Consider the following 19,479-nt stretch of genomic DNA (forward strand, 5'->3'; position numbering starts at 1 on the left):
ATGGTTGACCAGAGAGCTGGACCCAGGCAATTAGAGGTTCCTGACTCTCCCCCCACCCACTTGGAATGTGGTTCTGCCCACGGTTTCTCACTAATAGCCTTTTGAAGGAAGCAGCCTTGAGAGTAATGTTTTGTTGAGATCACCCGGACTGGATACGTGCCTGAACCCCATTAAGGACTCTCTATATAAACTCCTGAGGTTCTGGCAGGTGGGTGTGGAGACCTACTCATCTTGCGGCCACTCAAGACAAGCCTGGCAGGTAAGTTCCCTTGCTTATTAAACCTGCCACCTACCAATCTGGGTCCTCTGCCTCTTTCTTTGATCTCTCCTTGCCTTCCCTATCCAGGGTCCAGTTTTGAATTTCACCCTGAGAACCCCTGAGATTTCAAACCCACACTAGTGCCAAGAATTCCACACTTAGGGAAAGCTTGTACATGTGGATACAAGAAAACGTATGCAAGAATATCCACTGCATGATTGGCTGTAGCTAGAGGACAGACTCAGGAAGAAAACTGCCTGGACCATAGTTCTAGTACCAACACCTAGCAGCTCTCTGACTGTGGGCAAGTTTCCAACCTCTCTGTGCTGTAGTTTCCCCATAAATAAAACAACTTGAGTGTTATTGTGAGGATTAAGTGAGTTCATACACAGAAAGCATTTTTAAAAAGTCTTCCACCTGTAAGTGTTTCCTATCATTTTTAGTTATTATATGTATTTAACCTATCCTGGTTCTTTACCCATACCAGTGTACCCATATAATATCACAGAAAATGAATATATTTATACATCAGAACCTCATTATTCCATGTTCCACTAGGTCACATGGAAAAAAACTCGTTTCCTAGTCTTCAAACTTCATTTCAGCTGCAGAAAGTTTCTTCAACAAAAGCTTAAGCAGAAGCAAGTAACAGAGTCCATGATAGACCCCACCTTTCAGAAGTCAGCATGACATGGTTAATCTACATCAGGTCCCCCAGATATCAAGGGTAAATAGAAATAAGCACCATTAAAGAAAACCAGATATGCCAGTTCCTAAACCTAAGACCTGGAGAGATTAGGGGATGATTTTCACTTTTTTGAAAGGAAACACTCTAACTTTCCAAAAAATAATAGTTCCCTTACTTAATTTCATATGGGATTTGGTTTACAAAATGCACACACACACATACAATTGGCCAGAAATTTTTAGAAAATGTACAACTCAGTGAAGTGTTTTTTGTACTTTGGACTGTTTCTTTTATAATTACAAAAATAACAGAAAAGTTTGAAATATTAAAAATACAGAGATATAGAGAGTAAAAAAATAAGTTTCTCTTAACCTCTCCCCTATACTCTGATGATTCTTTCCTTGACATTACACACACACACACGTGTACATATATACACACGCTACTTTAAACGCACATGGGATTGCAATATTCATTACAGTATAGGACTGATTTTTTTCTTTATTTTTAACAGTATATTGTCTATTTTTTTGCGTAGACTATGTATATAAGGTAGAATTCTGAATTTTTATCCGTGTGTGACCCAGTTATCCCAATATCATTTATTAAACGATTTTGCCACTGATTTAAAGTGCCATTTTTATTATAGGCATAGTCTCTTTCTGGAACCTAGTCTATTCTATTGATCTAGTTTTTCATTTCCATGCCAAAACCACATAATTATATTTACTATAGTTTTATATTATATTCTGGTACCTGTAGAAAAAGTTTCTCCTCATTCCTCTTTGTAAAATGTCTTGCCTATCTCTATGCTTTCATTCCTCCATATAATCTTTATAATTTACTTAGAAAGTTCTATAAAGTATATTTTGGAGATTTAGATTAGAATTTCTTTACATTTATTGATTTATTTGTAAAAGTGGGATATTTTCAATATCCCAAGATATATTGTAAGAAGAAAAAAGTGGATTAGAAAGTAGATATCCTTTCTTGAATATTGAATGTCAAAGAAAGGTAATTTTCTAAAGATAAATAAGTAAAGGTACTCATTTTTATTGTGAAATAAGAAGGAAAGGATAAAGTGAAAAATAAAAGCACAAACAATATAATGCATTACAGTTTAGCAGATCTGATTTTAAGGCAAGTCTCTTTTACCCTGTCGGGACCAAAATGTTCTCATCTATTAAATAAGCAGGTCAGACAGGATGAGGTCTAAGGCCTTTCCCAGCTCTATAGTCTACATTGCTCCTACTCTAGGCAGGACAAAATCATCAGCCAAACCAAATGGCACTGAACAGTGACCCAGACAAACTTTTTTCTTGTGTAGGCTCACACCTTATTTTGAGAGGAAGATAAATTTGTTGCCCTCCATACATTTATTTGCAGGTTGGCCAGGCAACACAAAGGAAGGTGTTGTCAATCTGATAGTTCACTTCAGAATACTGAGGCTCAGAGGGGTTAAGTAGATTTTCCAAGATCACACAGCTAGCAAGAGGCAGAATGTCATTTTCATATTAGATGTGTGAGCCCAAAGCTGATTTTCTTTCTACCGAGTGGAGCAATTCTGAGTGATTGCTGAAGGAATGATTGAATAAATGGTTGGATGGATGGATGGATGAAATGATCACGTTTCAACTGTGTCTCCTCATTTCAAAGTAGAGAAAGAGACACTTGCTGAGGAAAAGAAAGTAGACTTTGTTTTAGAATTTGCTTTTTCCTCCTCATCATAACTAGCTTTTACAGGAATTCGTTTATAAAAGGATAGATTAAACTGACTTTAAGCTTGTAAGGGATAAAGACAACAAGAGAAGTCATTCTGTGCTCCACCAGATCAGAGAATTTGACCAATAAAATAAGTGTTATCAGTATGTTCTATTTTCCTAAGTAGAATCTATTTTACCTATCTTATTTATAATAACACCATGAATGGTAGCTTTTGAAGAATTATTTCTGCAAAATCAAGGTAGGAGAGAAGAAATATATTCATAGGAATAGTTTCTATTCATTGTGGGTACTACATGCCAAGCGTTGTTCTGAATCTTTATATATATATGTGAACTCATTTCATCTTCATTAAAAAACTTATAAATATTTTCTTTATTCTTATTTTACAGATGAAAAATACTGAGGAACAGAGATCAGGGAGATAAAGGAGTTTGCCCTCCCACACAACTAGATAACAACAGTGTATGTACTGAAATGCACACAGCCTAGCACCAGCACCTGAGCTCACTAAACTGCCTTTCACCAGGTAAAGATAATGGGCTTTGGGGTTAGAAGAAGAAGAAGAAGGTGGAAGAGAAGACGAGGTCACAGCTAGAGCCCATACTAGGTGTCGAGTGCCTTCCTACACTCCCTGAATGTATCAGCTTATAACAGCCCCACGAAGTTCAACTTCTGTGTACAGCCCTTACAGGCTGTGTGATTTGGGGGCCAAGTAATTAACATGTCTGAGCTTCCAGTTATAAACAGGAATGGTAATACACACAGTTAGTGTAAAGTTTAAATGAGAGAATCTGTTTGAAAGCATCCAGCATGCAAGAGCTCGATAAATGTTTGTAGTTTTTACTTTTATTTACAGTATTTTCAGTGCCCTCATGAAAAAGAGGAACTTCATGGGTCTGATTTTTTAACAGCACCAAAGTGTTCAAATTCATCATTCAAACCAACAAAACCCAATCTTCCTAATCACATTTACTTCCTTCTTAATAGTTTCTATAGTTTCTTTCTCTCCGATACATAGGATGAAATAATATATCAATGCTTCCACACCCTGGAAGTTCCTTTCCAAACATAGAACTACTTATACTTTTAAATTTGAAAGCAATCTTGTGAGAAAATGAGGATTATATTACATTTACACCAATATCATTATGAACTGATGTGAATTAGGCTCAAGCCAGACCAGGTTTCGTAGCGTTTCAGAGCTGGAAGAAATCTTACTTACCTTATACAACAGCAGTTTTTGACAGACAAGACAATGAAGTCTCAGAGAGATAAAGTGAGCTGCTCAGTGTCACAGGGTAACCTGGGGGGCTTGCTGAGGGTTACATACTTGGTCCTGTCTCCTGCAAGCACTGAGTATGTTGACAAACTTAGGGCCTTCTCAGCAGTTACTTGGATGTGAAGAGTGTGAAGCTTAGTTCAATGCCATCACACCATGCCCTTCCTGAGCCATTCAGGGAGCTGCTGAACAATTAGATGTCATTGCCAAGGACAGACGTTTTTTGGCCAACATTTGTACTCAAGTGTAGCTTTGTAGAGATGGGCTGTTACAGGATGAGTAGATATAATGTCAATTGTTCCCCTCTGCCCGGTAAAAGAGCTGGGCAGAACAGGGTCTTACTGCTTCTGTCCAAATGGATGCAGACTGATTAAAAGATGGTAGTTCTTTTAATCCACCAAGACATTTTTAAAAATTTTGTCTATCCCTCCACCTACTCCATGATTTGGAAGAATTTATGGACCAAACTACATGAGTAAATCCTACCAAAGGCACTATGATCCACCCGTAACGATGTGAGAATAGCTCAAAGCCACGTTTCAATTTTTAATCTCTTAAGAAGTTGAGGAAGCTGAAGTTGGGATCCCTGCTCCTCTGAATGCTTTAAGTTAAAAAGAAGGTCTGATTTTCAAAGATACTTCACTCCAATTTATATATACATATGTTCAGGGAAAGTAAAGTAAACTATAAAAACGTGCTATGAATTTAATATCTGTTTTTTGTGTCCTTAGGTTTTGAGGAAATTTTGTTTATTTCTCAATGATTGTAAGAGAAATCATTAAGGAGAAAGACAGAAGGTGAAAAATTTGGTTGGAACTTTCACAAAATTTGTAGGTATGAGGTGGAGCCGGCCTCTTAGAGGAGGTCCTTTACACATGGGGTGGATTTGGACTGAGTTCAGAGAGAGGGGAAAGCCAACAATTCATGTGTGCCTGCTGTGTGCCGGGAACTGTTGTGAGCCCTTCACAGACATGATTTCATTTAACGCATGTGGAGACTCTCAACATAGGTATCATTGCCCTTATCTTAGCGACGACAGTACGAGAGAACTTAAGAAACATGCCCAAGGTGTAGAATAGTGTGTATCATAAGCTATTGTTTCTACTTGTAATTATTAACAAATGGAAGCACAAACCAGTATTTGCTTATACTACAAATGGAAGAATAAACCAGAATGTTTTAAAGAGGACACCTAAAGGTGAAAGGTGGAGGAAGTAGAAGGAGAAGATAGACTTCTTTGAATATACCTTACTCTGTAGAATTCATCTGGGAACCACGTAAATAGTTTACATAATGGTAAACCAAAATTAAATGTTAAAAAGCAATCCGGGGGCTTCCCTGGTGGCGCAGTGGTTGAGAATCTGCCTGCCAATGCAGGGCACACGGGTTCGAGCCCTGGTCTGGGAAGATCCCACATGCCGCGGAGCAACTAGGCCCGTGAGCCACAACTACTGAGCCTGCGCGTCTGGAGCCTGTGCTCCGCAACAAGAGAGGCCGCGATAGTGAGAGGCCCGCGCACCGCGATGAAGAGTGGCCCCCGCTTGCCACAACTAGAGAAAGCCCTCGCACAGAAACGAAGACCCAACACAGCCAAAAAATAAATAAATAAATAAAAAAAAAAGCAATCTGTAATCTAAAGCCAAATGAAACAAATGAACCTAAATAGGCATCACACTGACACAATTTTAAAAAGAGGAAAAATTTCAAGTGACTTTAAAACACAATAATATGACTGCCCATCCCTAGTTGAAGAGATCCTATAGACAAAAGTAATCATGAAAAAACTTTTAAATGTTTACAGTAATCAGAGTGGGGGGCGGTAGAATCGGTACTGCTCTTCTGAAATTATTGGGCATGAATTACGTAATAAAGCAAATCCGTATTTAGGTTGGCATTACCGAGAACTGGAATTTTCATTGGAAGTTAGAGATGTAATATGGAAGATGGCAAGTAAAAATCTTGGAATCCGAATTTGACTTGGAAATATCTGTATTAATTTATTGTACATTTTACCTTTTTTGTTTCCCTAGCACTCTCCACTGAAAATGAGCACCATTAGTGCTCAGATTACTGCATTTAAACACTATTTCACACTAAAAGAAACCAGCGCTCTTTGTAGAAATGACTGATGCCGAGCGTGGAAAAGGGAAAGTACAAAATGTGCCTGAAACACCTTAGACCAAAAAGCAAAAAGCTACCAAAGACTCTTAAGATTGTTTCAAAAGGACTCAGGAGCTAACCTGAAGAGACCTCCACACTAGCCACACATGCGCATTTGAGGCAGCCATAAGGATAATAATTGCAATCTGATTGCCGTTGATTTAATGTGTTGCAAGACACATCAAATACATTGAGATCGATGAGTTCATAAAAACAAAAACAAAAACGAATTCCTTACCTTTGGAGGATGTTAGGGAATCAACTTGTTATTTTGAAAACTAGTAAATAAAGAGAAAGAATCAAGGGTTTGCCCTGCCTTCCTATACGAATATGTTCTTTAGTTTGTAAAAATTAACAATGAAAAAGAAGGAATTCCAATTTTAAACATGTAAATCAAATACAGTAAAATTTGATGTGTGAACTAAAATTTGCATTTACCAAACAAAACTCTTATACCTTGCAATTCACGCACTATTGTCTTTTAAATTTAAGAACAAATGAAGTTAAATTCAAAAAACAAACAGCATGTGAATAACTTCAAGTTGTCACACAAAATGATCACTTGAGAAGTAAAGTGACTTGCATTCTGTGCGTTCCTCTTGACAATGATTATGATATATTATTGGATTTTGGAATTAAACAAGACTATGTAGCCTCAAAGGGACCGAAGTCACAGACTGCACCCAGAGCTCCCAAAAGCTTAGGAAATTATCCTTAAAATGGAAACATTCCCCCCAGTCCTTGTGTGTCAAGGCCAACTGCGAAACTGGATTTCTCCAAACTAACTTCCACGTAGAAGAAAATGTTTATGAAAGGATAGGTAATTAAAATGTGCTAATTTATGCTTACATATATATTATTAAAACTCAACAGTAACTGCAGCAATTGTTTATAACTTAGTCCAGCTGAAGATTTTTCAGAGATATTATTTAAAATTAGTGGCCTCAGTAATGATAAAAAGTGTGCCAGCTTTTACTTAGTTATATTGCTGTTTAAACCCTCTTTAGGATCCAAATTACTGCAGGCAATGCACCCCTAATTGCCTGGACCCAGAGCAGGTCATTGCCACTGCTTCTGCCCCCCAGTGGTGTGTGGGCCGCTGGGTCTGGGCAATTGACTCCAATGTCACAAGAGACAACCAGCCATTATCCAACTCCTAACTGAAGTGCAGAACACTATCTAGAAGGTATTTCTTGCAAAAATATAAAATTTGAATCTGATCAAGCCTCTAGATACAACTACCAATTTGTAGGAATCATGGGGGTCAGAACCTGCTAAATGACATGACAGGATGTCATCGGCACAATCCAGACTGTGGGAAACCCCACATAACAAATACACAGATTTTTCAACAAATAAGTTACAGAAATGTGGGGTCGGGGTCGGAGGCGGGGGGAGAGGAGGGGGAGAAAGAAGAAGAGGGAGGAAGAGGAGGAGGGGGAGGAGACGACTTAAGAGATACATCAACTAATTGCAAAGGATGATCTTATTTGAATCTTGATTCAAACACTCTTAAAAAATTATCCAAGACAATTGAGAAAATTCAAACACTAACTGGATATTTGATAGTTATTAAAGTATTACTGTTAATTTTAAAGTGTGAGAATGACATTCTTGTCATGTTTAATGAAAGAGTTCTTTTATTTTAGTGATAAATACTAGAGATGATTTAATATCTGGAATCTGTTTCAAAATACTCTGATCTGGAGGCAATGTGTGGAGGTAGAGATGAAACGAGGTTGGCCAGGAGTCAGGGATTGTTGAAGTTGAGTGTTGCATGAATGGGGGCTCATTATTCTGTTCTCTCTACTTGTGTGTGTGTGTGTGTGTGTGTGTGTGTGTGTGTGCGTGTATTTTCCCTAATAAGATGTTCAAAACATTTTCCAAAGATCACCAAGCTCATGGGACGTTTGGATGCAGTGCAATTTGATTTCCTTTTATGGGAAGTGAGAGAGAAGTTAAATAAAGGAAGGAATGAAGGTCATTGTAGGAAGAAGACCCCAGAGCCGTCCTCTGGATTCAGGAAGCATGGAGCCAAGGCATGGGGGTGGTATCGGTCTTAAACTTAACACCTGAGAAAAGACACTTCTTTCTAGAAATGGGAGAGGAGAAAAGGAGAACATGTGAGGATACTGACACGTGCACTTGCTGGGGAAAGACAGCAGATGTGGGAAGCTTGAAGGCCTTCATCAATCACTTAGCCTCTTTGTTTCTGAAAAAGAGTGAGGTAAGCGAGGTGCGGAGGGGCCGCCAGATGATCTGCAAGTCTCTTCAGCTAATTCTACCACAGTTGATTCTCCAATGTCAATGGCAGAGAATAGAACTTACCGTCCAATTTCAGACTTTCTGGTAATAATGAATTTGAAGGCCAGTGACTTTCACTGTAAACTACAGCATTTTTTCTCCTGTTTCTCACAATATCTAGTAGAAGTTCTCACAAATATTCTCTAATGATTCAGTTCCTCCACTGACCTGTTTTATCTTTGTTTACAATTAGGTAATAACACGAATTTATTATTTTACCTGGATAGTTGATAAAACCAGGCTTCACATTATCATGAACTCATGAAACAGAAGGTCAATCTTGTAATAAATTCTAGCAAATTCTGATGCATATTTATTTATGGGCAGTAGAAGCTGGTGAGGTTGGTTGTGTGGCAGAAATTTCAGCCCTTAAATGTGGCCCTTCAGCTGCAAACACCTGAGAACAAATGAAATATTGTTCTCATGTGGCAATATCCAGGGTGCCTGAAGCAAAGCTCACTGGTACAATGGCTCAACCAACTTGAGAATTCTGAATTCATTGCTTTCCATCTACCACAGCCATGGGAAGTGCAGGAAAGGCCAGGCTATTTCTGCTTCACCAAAAATGTGCTTTGTAGCACTTCACCCCGGATCCTGGGGCAGAGAACTTACAGAGCCTGACACTTCCATCAGACATAACACTGACTCATCGCACTGCATCACATCTCCTGAACTGAATAGGCAAAGGAAATCAGAAGAGGGTGACCACATTCAGTGATTTGAATTCTTTGGAGACACCACAGTCCTCTGCAAGTCTAAAGAAGAATAAATTATTACAGAAGATTTCCCGATGCAGCTGCTTCCTGTTAAACACTGTCAAATTAACTTCCAACTTTCTTTGATCTGAATGAATTTTCTATAGCACTTCAGTGACCTTTAGCACATCTCTCCTTGATTTCCATTCTTTCCTATTTTATTCTTTATTTCTATTTTATTATATATATGGAGAGAGAGAGAAATATGTCAGTTATTTAGTTGGTTTTACTTTAGGAATGTGTAAAAGCCAATAAGTGGTTTAGTAACTTGATAAAACGATAAAGACACAAGACATCAAATAGCAAGAAATAAAAATATATTGTCCTGGGCTGCTAAAGTATTCGCCCTCTGATGGTTTGTGGTTTATCAAAGACAAATCACACGAAATCCGTATCTAATGACTTCTGATATTTTTCCTAGGAGTAACATTAATGATTTCAAAATCTTGGAAGAAATGGATCAAAAAAATAGAGAAACAACTGAGTGTATAATGAAAATAAATGCAGTACTCTGTGAGAAAGAGAAATTGAACAGTTATATAGATAGAGAAAAAAAAGAAAAAAGAGGAGACAAATTACACAGACAAGGTGGATTATCTCATTTTATCCTTAAGAAAGAAAATAAACCAGTAAAACAATTTTAATTGGTTGTGACAGAAGTATACTTATTATATACTAAGTTTATTTTAATAATTTTATTATAATAAATATACTTACCTGATTTGTGTATCATGGTTACAGAAATTATTCTATAGTACCATTTATTGTATATATGATGAATTCCACTCTTTAACAGTTATGGTCAGTTAAATATTTTATTGCTACATCCAATATCATTTTTCTGCAACCAATTGCTTGAAAATAATATAAAGCAATGAGGAATACATTAGTACCCTGTAATAATATCTTTGGTCAAAATCATACATAAGAAAAAGGAAGAACTCTGCCTCGGCCTTTTCAAAAGAGATTAAAAGATGACCGATCTAAAAATTGCAACAGGTTTTCATCTTTTCTTAAGTAATTCTAACAAGTTAAAACAATTTTTCTGTAGGGGAAGATAAATTTCTGTTTGAAATGAACTCAGAGCAATAACATTCTTTGGACACGTGCTTCTAAATTGTCTTTGTGCCAGAATAAGTTATAAACATTACGAACCTAATTCATTTTTTGGTCAAGTATTACAATAAAATGATAAAGTATAATACAACTTAGAATTGCAAATGAGTCACTTGTAGAATAGTCAGGTAGTACAATTACACATCCAGAACCAAGTTCTGCTTTGTTCAAGAATCGTAACAAAGGATATTATTACCCCTACCTTCATATCAATCATTTCACCTAAAAGGACTTAGTTCTTTGCCATATGTCCATAGGTGACCTTCTAACAGCACCTAAGACATAATAGAGTCACTATTCCGTGAGATTACTCATTTTTCTGTGCTCTGGCAGACTTGCTGGAAATGACACATTTAAAAGAAGATGATATCAATACTCTGATCAATTCCAACTAACCATACTTCATTTTCCCTCTCCCCAACACTTATTTATTTTATAGTAGTTCCAAGTGAAGATTAAACTTACTTTAAACTGAGCATTGAGTTCTGAAAAACCCATTTACTTTATCCTTGGGATGCTTAAGAATTTTAATTAATTAACGATTTTGAATCATCTTTAGATCCTTAGATGGAAGAAGCTACAGCACACTAGATTATTATCATTACAAAATTGTAAGTATAACATTGCATTAATTATGGTTTTACATAGACTGTAATTATAAGACACTTAACTCTGGAGGTAATTTCAGTGTTGGCAGGCCTCCTGATTTGTGAAATCAAGCAAAACTGTTGTTGCTAGAAAGTGCTGTGCTATGGACTTTATTAATCCATGGCATCCGTGATCCTGTATAAATCCCTATTTCTCTTAAATCAAGACTATGTTCTGCTATAGGATGTATTATTCAACAAGATTTTTTTTCCCCAAAATTTCTTCTCTCAACAACTCAATGGGGTTTTGTCATTGGAAGTAACTCAAGGGTTAATTAAACCACCTCACTGGTTTTACATCTTTTGCTAGAACTATTGATATGCTTCTCATACTTGAAATTAACAGTGTTGTTTTGTTTTGTGTACAGAAGTGATGGCGTCAACACATAATTTAAGTGGCTCAGAACTAAACTATTATCATCATATGGAAATGTCTGCTGAACCAATGTTTAAGCTATACAAATCTTTTCTTCTAACTTTATTGATTAAAATCCTTCAATGGCTTTTCATTCCAGTAGAATAGTGTTAATGTGAAAGAGTTTTTACCCTTGGGACTCAACCTATCTTCAACTTCTGGTGCTTCTTTATTTTACCACTTCCGCAACCTCACCCACACAAGTGTAAACACACACATTGTGTTTCAAGAACATAGGATGGCCATGTACTCTTGATTACCCATAAACTTTCTTCATCCTTGGTCTCCTTTCAAAAATCTGCTTTTTATGTTGTTCAAATATCATCTCTTTTGCAAAACTGCCCTCGTCATCCCAGGCAGAATCCACTCATTATTCCCCTATAAGGTCCAGTTTACACCTCTTTTAATTAATTAATGATTATGAATCATCTTTAGATCCTTAGATGGAAGAAGCTACAGCAAACTAGATTATTATTATCATTACAAAATTGTAAATAGTATAATCTTATTTTTCATTCTTATTGTGTCTACATCTACTATTAACTTAGGAGGTCTCAAAGAACAAGAAAAGGAGATAAAACCAACATTTTTAAAGTATCTATCCAACTTTCCCCAATTTTCTGGGATAAAACTGGGTGACATAGAGGTCAAAAAATAACCAGGTTTATATAGCTAGTAAGTATCAGAGTCAGAATCTTGAATCCAAGCCCACGTGACTCCAAAACCTGGGAGCTTTCACTCTGCGAGCAAGACTCTCTATCCCATTTTGAAAATATGCTCATATTCAGTGACAGCGTATACACCCAATAGATGGGCGAATAAATAAACCTCCCAGGACATGAACTGGACTCCCCAGATGGTAGGGGTGGAGCTCTCCAGGAACAAGGTCAAAACACCATAGGGGCACCTGGTCTCCAAGCTCTGCTTTTTACCAGCCCCAGCCCTGTCCTGAGTGATATTATTCAGATGTCACTCATTTCCAGGGGACCCATGCCAGTGATTTGCCACGATGGGGGCTTTTAGCAAATACAGGGGGGTTCTTACTACTCAAGCCAAAACCATTTTTGCAGCACTCAATGTTGGATTTCCTCTTCTTCCAAAACTCATATTTTGTACGTACTCCACCATTTTATAGTACTTTTAAAGGCAACATGATATCATGAAAAGAGCGTAGATAATGATCCCCTGATCCTAGCTCTGCCTCTCACTGGCTAGATGACCTTGGACAGGCTGCTTAACTCCTCTAAGTGTCCTTTTTCTCATGTGTAAAATGAGAACAATAGTACATACATCAGAAGGCAGTTGGGAGAATTATATAGAGAAATGCATGAAAATTGACCAACACAGTCTCTGAGAATAAAGTAGGCCCTCCTTGAATATTAGCTCTTACCCTGGTAATCTTTTTTTAAAAATTTTATTGAAGTATAGTTGATTTACCATGTTGTGTTAATTTCTGCTGTACAGCAAAGTGACTCAGTTATACATATACATTCTTTTTCATATTCTTTTCCATTATGGTTTATCACAGGGTATTGAATATAGTTCCCTGTGCTATACAGTAGGACCTTGTTGTTTACCCATCCTATATATAATAGTTTGTATCTGCCAGTCCCAAATTCCCAATCCTTCCCTCCCCAACCCTGGTAATCTTAACATTCCTTGGCTGTGCCTAATACTTAAGATCTCGTGGTACTGTCAGATGGGTCTGTTTCCTACTGCAGGTCAGGTGCTATGCCTGAGCTAATTCAGGGTCCTGGTCAAGAACACCTGCCACAGTTAGAGCCTGGAAAAGAGAGTGAACACCTTTATTAAAGACAGAGTGCACAAAGAGGTCTGGCCAAGATATGTTGGCTTCACTTGTTTCCACAGACTTAATTCTCGATACAGAGTCTATGTTAGACTAATAACTTTTACCTAAAGAAGCAAAAGATAGTTTAAATGAAGAATCCCCAAATGAAAGCACTGCTCACCACATTACCATTCCCCTAGGGAGACTCTACAACCCACCCTCTACCCTAGAATTCATTTCTTGATCTTGCCTATTAAGCAAAATGATAAATCTTCCAGATGCAAATAAGTTGTGGTTCCGTATTCACGTCCTGAACCCCAAACACCCCAAAGTCAGGCTACCCCAGTTTATGTTTTGCTTTCTCCACTTGCCTCTTTATGCATTCAAACTGACAAATGCCCTTGTACATTATTTTTAACCCGCCCATACCTAATGCATCAGTATCTCGTTATGTTTCCTTTGATTTCATTGCTTGCCGTGCTAGTATCAGCAGCACAGAATTGCCGAAGCACTAAGCAGCCCAATTTTTCTTTAATTTCTCAGAAAATTGACAGTTTTATGAACTGTCTCTTTACCTATGCCCCATAAACATGTCAGGCTGTGGAAAACCATTCTAATTAAATCCCAAGGGGACCGCAATGGAAGATTATAGCTTCTTGGCAGGTTATTAAAAAACAGTTGTTCTTATATACACAAGTATGTGTACTAGAGCCTAACATTTGACAGAACAGTCAAGAAATTAACCTCACTGGCAGCTTCCGCTGAAAATGACTGGAAAGAAATGAACAAAGTGAGTGGGAGATAAGACTACTCCATTCAAGCCTTGATGTTTATATCCTTTGTGAGTTCCTGCAGATTACCAGATAGTTTAAAAGGTGTCTGAGGTCCTCACCTTCCTCAATGGATATTTTATACCTGCTGGGGAAAATTTATACAACTGTTATCTTTCCATTGAGTAATTTCCAATACCAGGATTCTCCTGGAATGCATATAATTGTGCTGGTGGAAAAACAAATAAAATAAGGAGAGTTTTTCCTCTCACACACTCTCAGAATAGAAACATCTGGCATATGGGAAGTCAAATTTAAGAAAAAATAATAATTCCCGTTCATGAAAATATTTTCCTGAATTTGCGTTCTTGCCAAATGAACTCTGCTTTCTAACTAGATAGGTAAATATTTCAACCTAACTGGAGACAGCCATTTCTCAGATGGGTAAGTCAAAATCCAGTGTCAAGAAGAATAATATGTGAAGTTCTCTATGGAATATATGATTCATAGAAATGAGTATAACTTTTAATTAATTAGTTAAATTTGGGATTGTGTACCAGCTGAATAATGATTCTGGTTGATATTAAAGATATTGAGTCATTAAAGTGTGATCCTGAAAATAAACCTTCCCCCTTACCAGTGAAAAGCAGACGGGTGGTAAGACATCACGCTACTGAGGTCAGTTTATATACTCAGACTCAAATAAGGATGGTTCCCTTTTTTCTCTTCCGTGGCCTTAGAGTGTACTAAAGTTTCTAGCAACTATAAAAAAAATTCATGCCCATGATCTACAGGGGAAATTGAGTAAGAAAGTATGGCGCCTCATGCAAATCCACCATCACCACTGTCCAAAGTGAAAATAAGGAGCGACTGGTGATATCTTGGCAAATGAAAATCCTGCTGTATTTCCCCTGGAATCTGAGCCAGTTGCCAGTCAATTCTACTAAAATAAACTGCATCTACGCATAAATCAGATCCTGTGGCATAACAAACACCATAGAATCTCAGAAACCAAATGAGAAAATAGTGCCTGATGCCTGGAAAATTAAATTGGTTTGGGTTATGTTTTTCTGTTTGCTGCTGTTTTTACTTCTGTCTCCAAACTTATTTCCTCTTGCTTCCATCTTTACATCCCCCTTTTTTTCCAGAATCCTTTTCCTCTGCCTATAAACATATTCAACTCTCCTGTAACCTCATAAAAAGTCTTTTCTTGATCCTTTTTCATTCTGAAGTCACTCTCCCTTCCCTTCACTAAAAACTTCTTGCAAAAGTACTCAGACCTGCTCATTCCAGCTTGTTTCATCTCATTTATTGCAGACTTCCTCTCCACCACTTCCAGGACTGTGTTTAAGAGCCCTGAGCTCCTATTGAGAAGTGGCACTAAAAGACAACTAAAGAACTTCTGGTCATGTCACCTGACAATATGTCTCAGGTCTTGATATTTATTAGCCTATCTGCTCCTTGCCTCGGTGCTCTGACCATGTCCACCTTGCCTGTAGCTCTTGATCACCTGTTGACATCTCAAATCTAGCCTTTGGCTGCTGCTTTGCCTACTTCCTGGCTCTCTTATAATAAACCCTCCCAGCTGCATCTGGGACGTCCTGTTTGGCTATAAGGATTTCCAGACTTCAACCTCTTAACCCAAGGAACACCCATTCCTAGACATCCCCACGTTTGAGGTTTTCCACTTATATTGTGTACCCTTCATTGGTCGATGACTACACAATTGCAAAATAAAATGCCTTTTCCCAATTCCTCTTCTATTTAACCTTCAGTTGAGTACTGTCTCATCCTTGAGAATTCCTCATTTCTTAGTTTTCATGCTACCAATCTTCATTCCTCTTAACTCTATGCAGTCTCTTTCTTAGTCCCTTTCAACAAATCCTTACAGTTTTCCTTCTCCTTAAATGATAAGGACTGTGCAAGATCCTCTAATAAGCCATCTTTTCCTCTCTTGGTACAATCTCTTAAATTAATATCCTCTTCTATGGATTTATTGCAATCTCCATATCAAAGACTACCAAATCTCTCTCTCTTTTCCCTCCTTAACTGTAGACGTAAGTTTCTAGTTGCCTTCTGGACATTTAAATTTAGATACCTAATCTACCTTGATGTGTCCCAAATCCAACCGTGTTCCCACAAATCCAATTGTCCTTCTTGATCTTCCTACACCTGTTGAAGGACAATATTCCCAGGCTCCAAAGTTCAGTAATATTTTTGACTCCTAGTTTTGCTGAGCTCCTGTATTTAATCGGTAGCCAAGTATTGTGGATTTTACTTCTAGAATATCCCTGACATCTATACAATATTGTCCAGTTCTGCTGCAATTTTCCTCAGCTTTCATCACATTTATTGTAATAGCCTTGTAATTAATTTCTTTGCAGTTTCTTCTCATCTAACATACCATATTTAAATCTGCCTTCTTAAAATTCAATCGCAATCAAGTCATCCATCTGTTTAAAAATGTTAAATGATAATGATAAGACAATTCATCACTGCCTACAGTTTTTAGAACCAGTTCCCCACAACCATGCCATCTTCCATCCACCCACTCTCCACTCCTTTGGGTAGACCTACAGAAGCATTTTACAACCTCAACCCCTCCCTCAACATTTATAAATGCCTTTGCTCATGGCTTTTCATCTAACTTCCAAAACTTTTCCCCAATATCTCAGATTCTTGTTTAAATGTTGCCCGTTATGATTCCAAGTCTAGGGCTGGACATATTTAAGATAAGTCTGGACATTTTGTTAAAAAGCAAGGAAGCCATGAAAAACTAATTGAGTCATGTTCTAGGAGACGGGAGCAACATGAAGGGTCCCTACAGGCCAAAGATGGGGCTCCAGACAGTCAAAAAGGATAATATCTGAAATGGATTGCAACACATCAAATATATGAAAATTCATGTGTTTATAAGAATATTCTTAAATTTCTTAAGAAAGTGTTCCCCATCCTTTAAGGTCCATTTCTAATGTTAACCTGTCCATATATCACTTTTTGATTCCCTCAAATGACTTGGCTAGCTTCCTCCTTTGAATCCCTATAGCATTTCCCTTTTACTCCTGGCATTCTACTTTTTCCTAATATATATGCTTCTAACAATATGGAAGCCATATGATTCATGAAATCACTTTTAGAGGTCAGGATTTCATTTCAAATGTATGTAAATGTTCTCTGAGTGGTAAATGATCCATTTTTCAACACCAAGAATTCTAGTAAGAATTATAAGACCAAAAATTTTAAGTATTCTATTTTTGTTTATTTTCATCTTTTCAATTTTTATTCAATTTATTATGTATTACTATTTTGTCTGCTACCTCAAGTTGTTCAGCAAGTAAAGTTAGTATAAGGAAAAGAGAATAACATATTAGTAGCCTGTTAGATTCCAACTATCAATATCAATGTTCTGCTGCCCAGTAAAGTTGGTTATGTGTTAACTATATGTAAGAAACCACTATTTGATAATTATAAATAATATACGAATAACAGAAAAACAAAATAATTTTAACTATTTCAAGAAATTAAGATTCTTATACCTGGTCTATTATTGGAAAAATAATAAATGAAAAGTTATCTGGTTTATGAAATTCTTTCCATTACAATCTCTATAAAAATTGTAAAACATTTCGAGCACTTTGTTTTCCCTTGATTGTACTTATCCAAACATAGCATAAATTCCCATTCCTGACACCTCTTCTGGATGATTTTGTTATATCATTACTAGAGTTACTTTAAGAAAGTAAAGAAATACATCTGAAAATCTCAAATAACAGAGCAATAAATGCCAAAACTATAGAAATAAAATGAAGTGGGAATTTAAGGCAAACAATTGGATAATTCACGATTCAAAAGACACTGTCCATAAAACATTCTGTGATAAAGAAAATGTTCTGTAAATCTGCACTGTGCAATGCAATAGCCACTAGACATATGGGGCTACTGCCACTTGATGTGTGGTTAAAATGTCTGAAGAACATAACTTTTATTTTATTTAAATTTAATTAATTAAATTAAATTGTCCCTTGTGACTAATGGACACAATATAGGACAGTACAAATCTAAACCATTGCTTCCATCCTTGACGTCTAATTATTAATTAGTATTAACATTTTCAGTAACAAATGCCCACAAGCAAAGAGTACAAAGAGACCATTCACAACTGAAAATATAACTACTACTGCTAACTACTGACCATCTGTATGCTCTAAACACTATTTTTAGGTCTTTACAAATGTTATCCTATTTAATATTCAAAACATCCGCGGGACATTGATGCCATAAATATTTAGATTTTGCGAAGCAGGGAAAAAAAAAATCACAGAGAAGTTAAGTAACTTCCTCAAAAATACCATCTAGAATTGGCAGTCAGGGCTTGAACTTAAGTGGTCTGACTCCAGAGCTCACGAAATTTGTTCTCCTACTACACCGCCAGTGCAAAAACCACCTACCTTTGTGGTAATCAAAGAGTTGTAGGCGAATTAAAATAAAACAGGTTATAAATTGTCACCCATTAAATTAGCAAACATTTAAAAGGTTATAGTATCCATAAATACACTTACTATTGCAGGTAGAGGAACACAATAGCCAATTAATCTAATTTGGCAATAAGAAAGAAGAATCATAATTATGCCCACACCTTTCATCAGTTCCCATTTCTGGGAATTTATTCTAGAGTAAAGAAATTCCATAAATACTTAAAATATACACAGATATTCATAGGCTGCCATTATTTTACCAACAGGCAAAAGCTGATACAATACAAATGTTCAATAATAGCTTAAAAATTAAGAGACTATGATGCCCAGTAGAATATTAAACACATAATAAAAATGTTTAAGTAATAACATGGAAAAGTTTATGATACAAACTTCTATGTTAGGCAAAAATTAGAAAATAAAACCTTTTATTATAGTACGATGACAACTTTAAGGAGAAATTATTACTCACAAAATTATGATAATTATGTTGTATCAGAATAAGAGACAAAGTGCTTTTTCCTCTACTTTCCAAATTATGACCACAGTCATGGGATTTGAGGAGAATAAGTTATTCAACTTGAAGCTCTCACTGAAAAATGTCATACCTTGTTACTCAGGTGCAGCCAACCTGGGAGATTTTAAAAATACAGAATCCCAGGTCCCACTCCAGAATTCCTGAATCAGCTTCTTCATTTTAACAAGATTCCAGGTGATTTTTTTATGCACATTAAAGTTTGAGAAGCATAGATACAACTTGCTACAGGTAATGAACACTTGATGCTTCTTGGAAATCGATCTTCCAGGCTATAATAACTAATCAAAGATTGAAGTCAATCCCCTGAATTATCAAGGACCTATTTCCATGTAGGGTATCTTTATAAATGAGGATGAATCCTGCCATCATTCTTAGGAGTTTTATACGTAGATGATTCATGAGACATTCTGGTCCTTCAGAATCTTGACTTTCTTGACTTCAGACGTTTCCTCTATTCCACTTCAGTGCCTCACTCCAGTGGTTTCCCCCTAGACCTGGGACCAATAAAGGGGAGCTATTACCTCTTCACTAACATTAGACATCCATCCTCTTCAATTCA

The 19,479-nt window shown here is 36.8% G+C and overlaps 1 protein-coding gene across 6 annotated transcripts in view; it reads right to left on the reverse strand.

The window, feature by feature from the left end:
* Positions 1-19,479, reverse strand: part of LOC309608222 (uncharacterized protein) — a 278,913-nt gene that overhangs the window by 20,551 nt on the left and 238,883 nt on the right. The window contains exon 4 of one of the 6 annotated variants that reach the window (XR_014232739.1): positions 17,756-19,414. The exons of the other annotated variants lie outside the window; for them this stretch is intronic. The gene's annotated coding sequence lies outside the window, so the exon portion shown is untranslated. Of the gene's footprint in view, positions 1-17,755; positions 19,415-19,479 lie in introns of those variants that run through there. 6 annotated transcript variants of the gene reach the window in all.

Source organism: Balaenoptera borealis (assembly GCF_965194805.1).
Source record: "Balaenoptera borealis genome assembly, chromosome: 12".
Classification (NCBI taxonomy): Eukaryota; Metazoa; Chordata; class Mammalia; order Artiodactyla; family Balaenopteridae; genus Balaenoptera; species Balaenoptera borealis.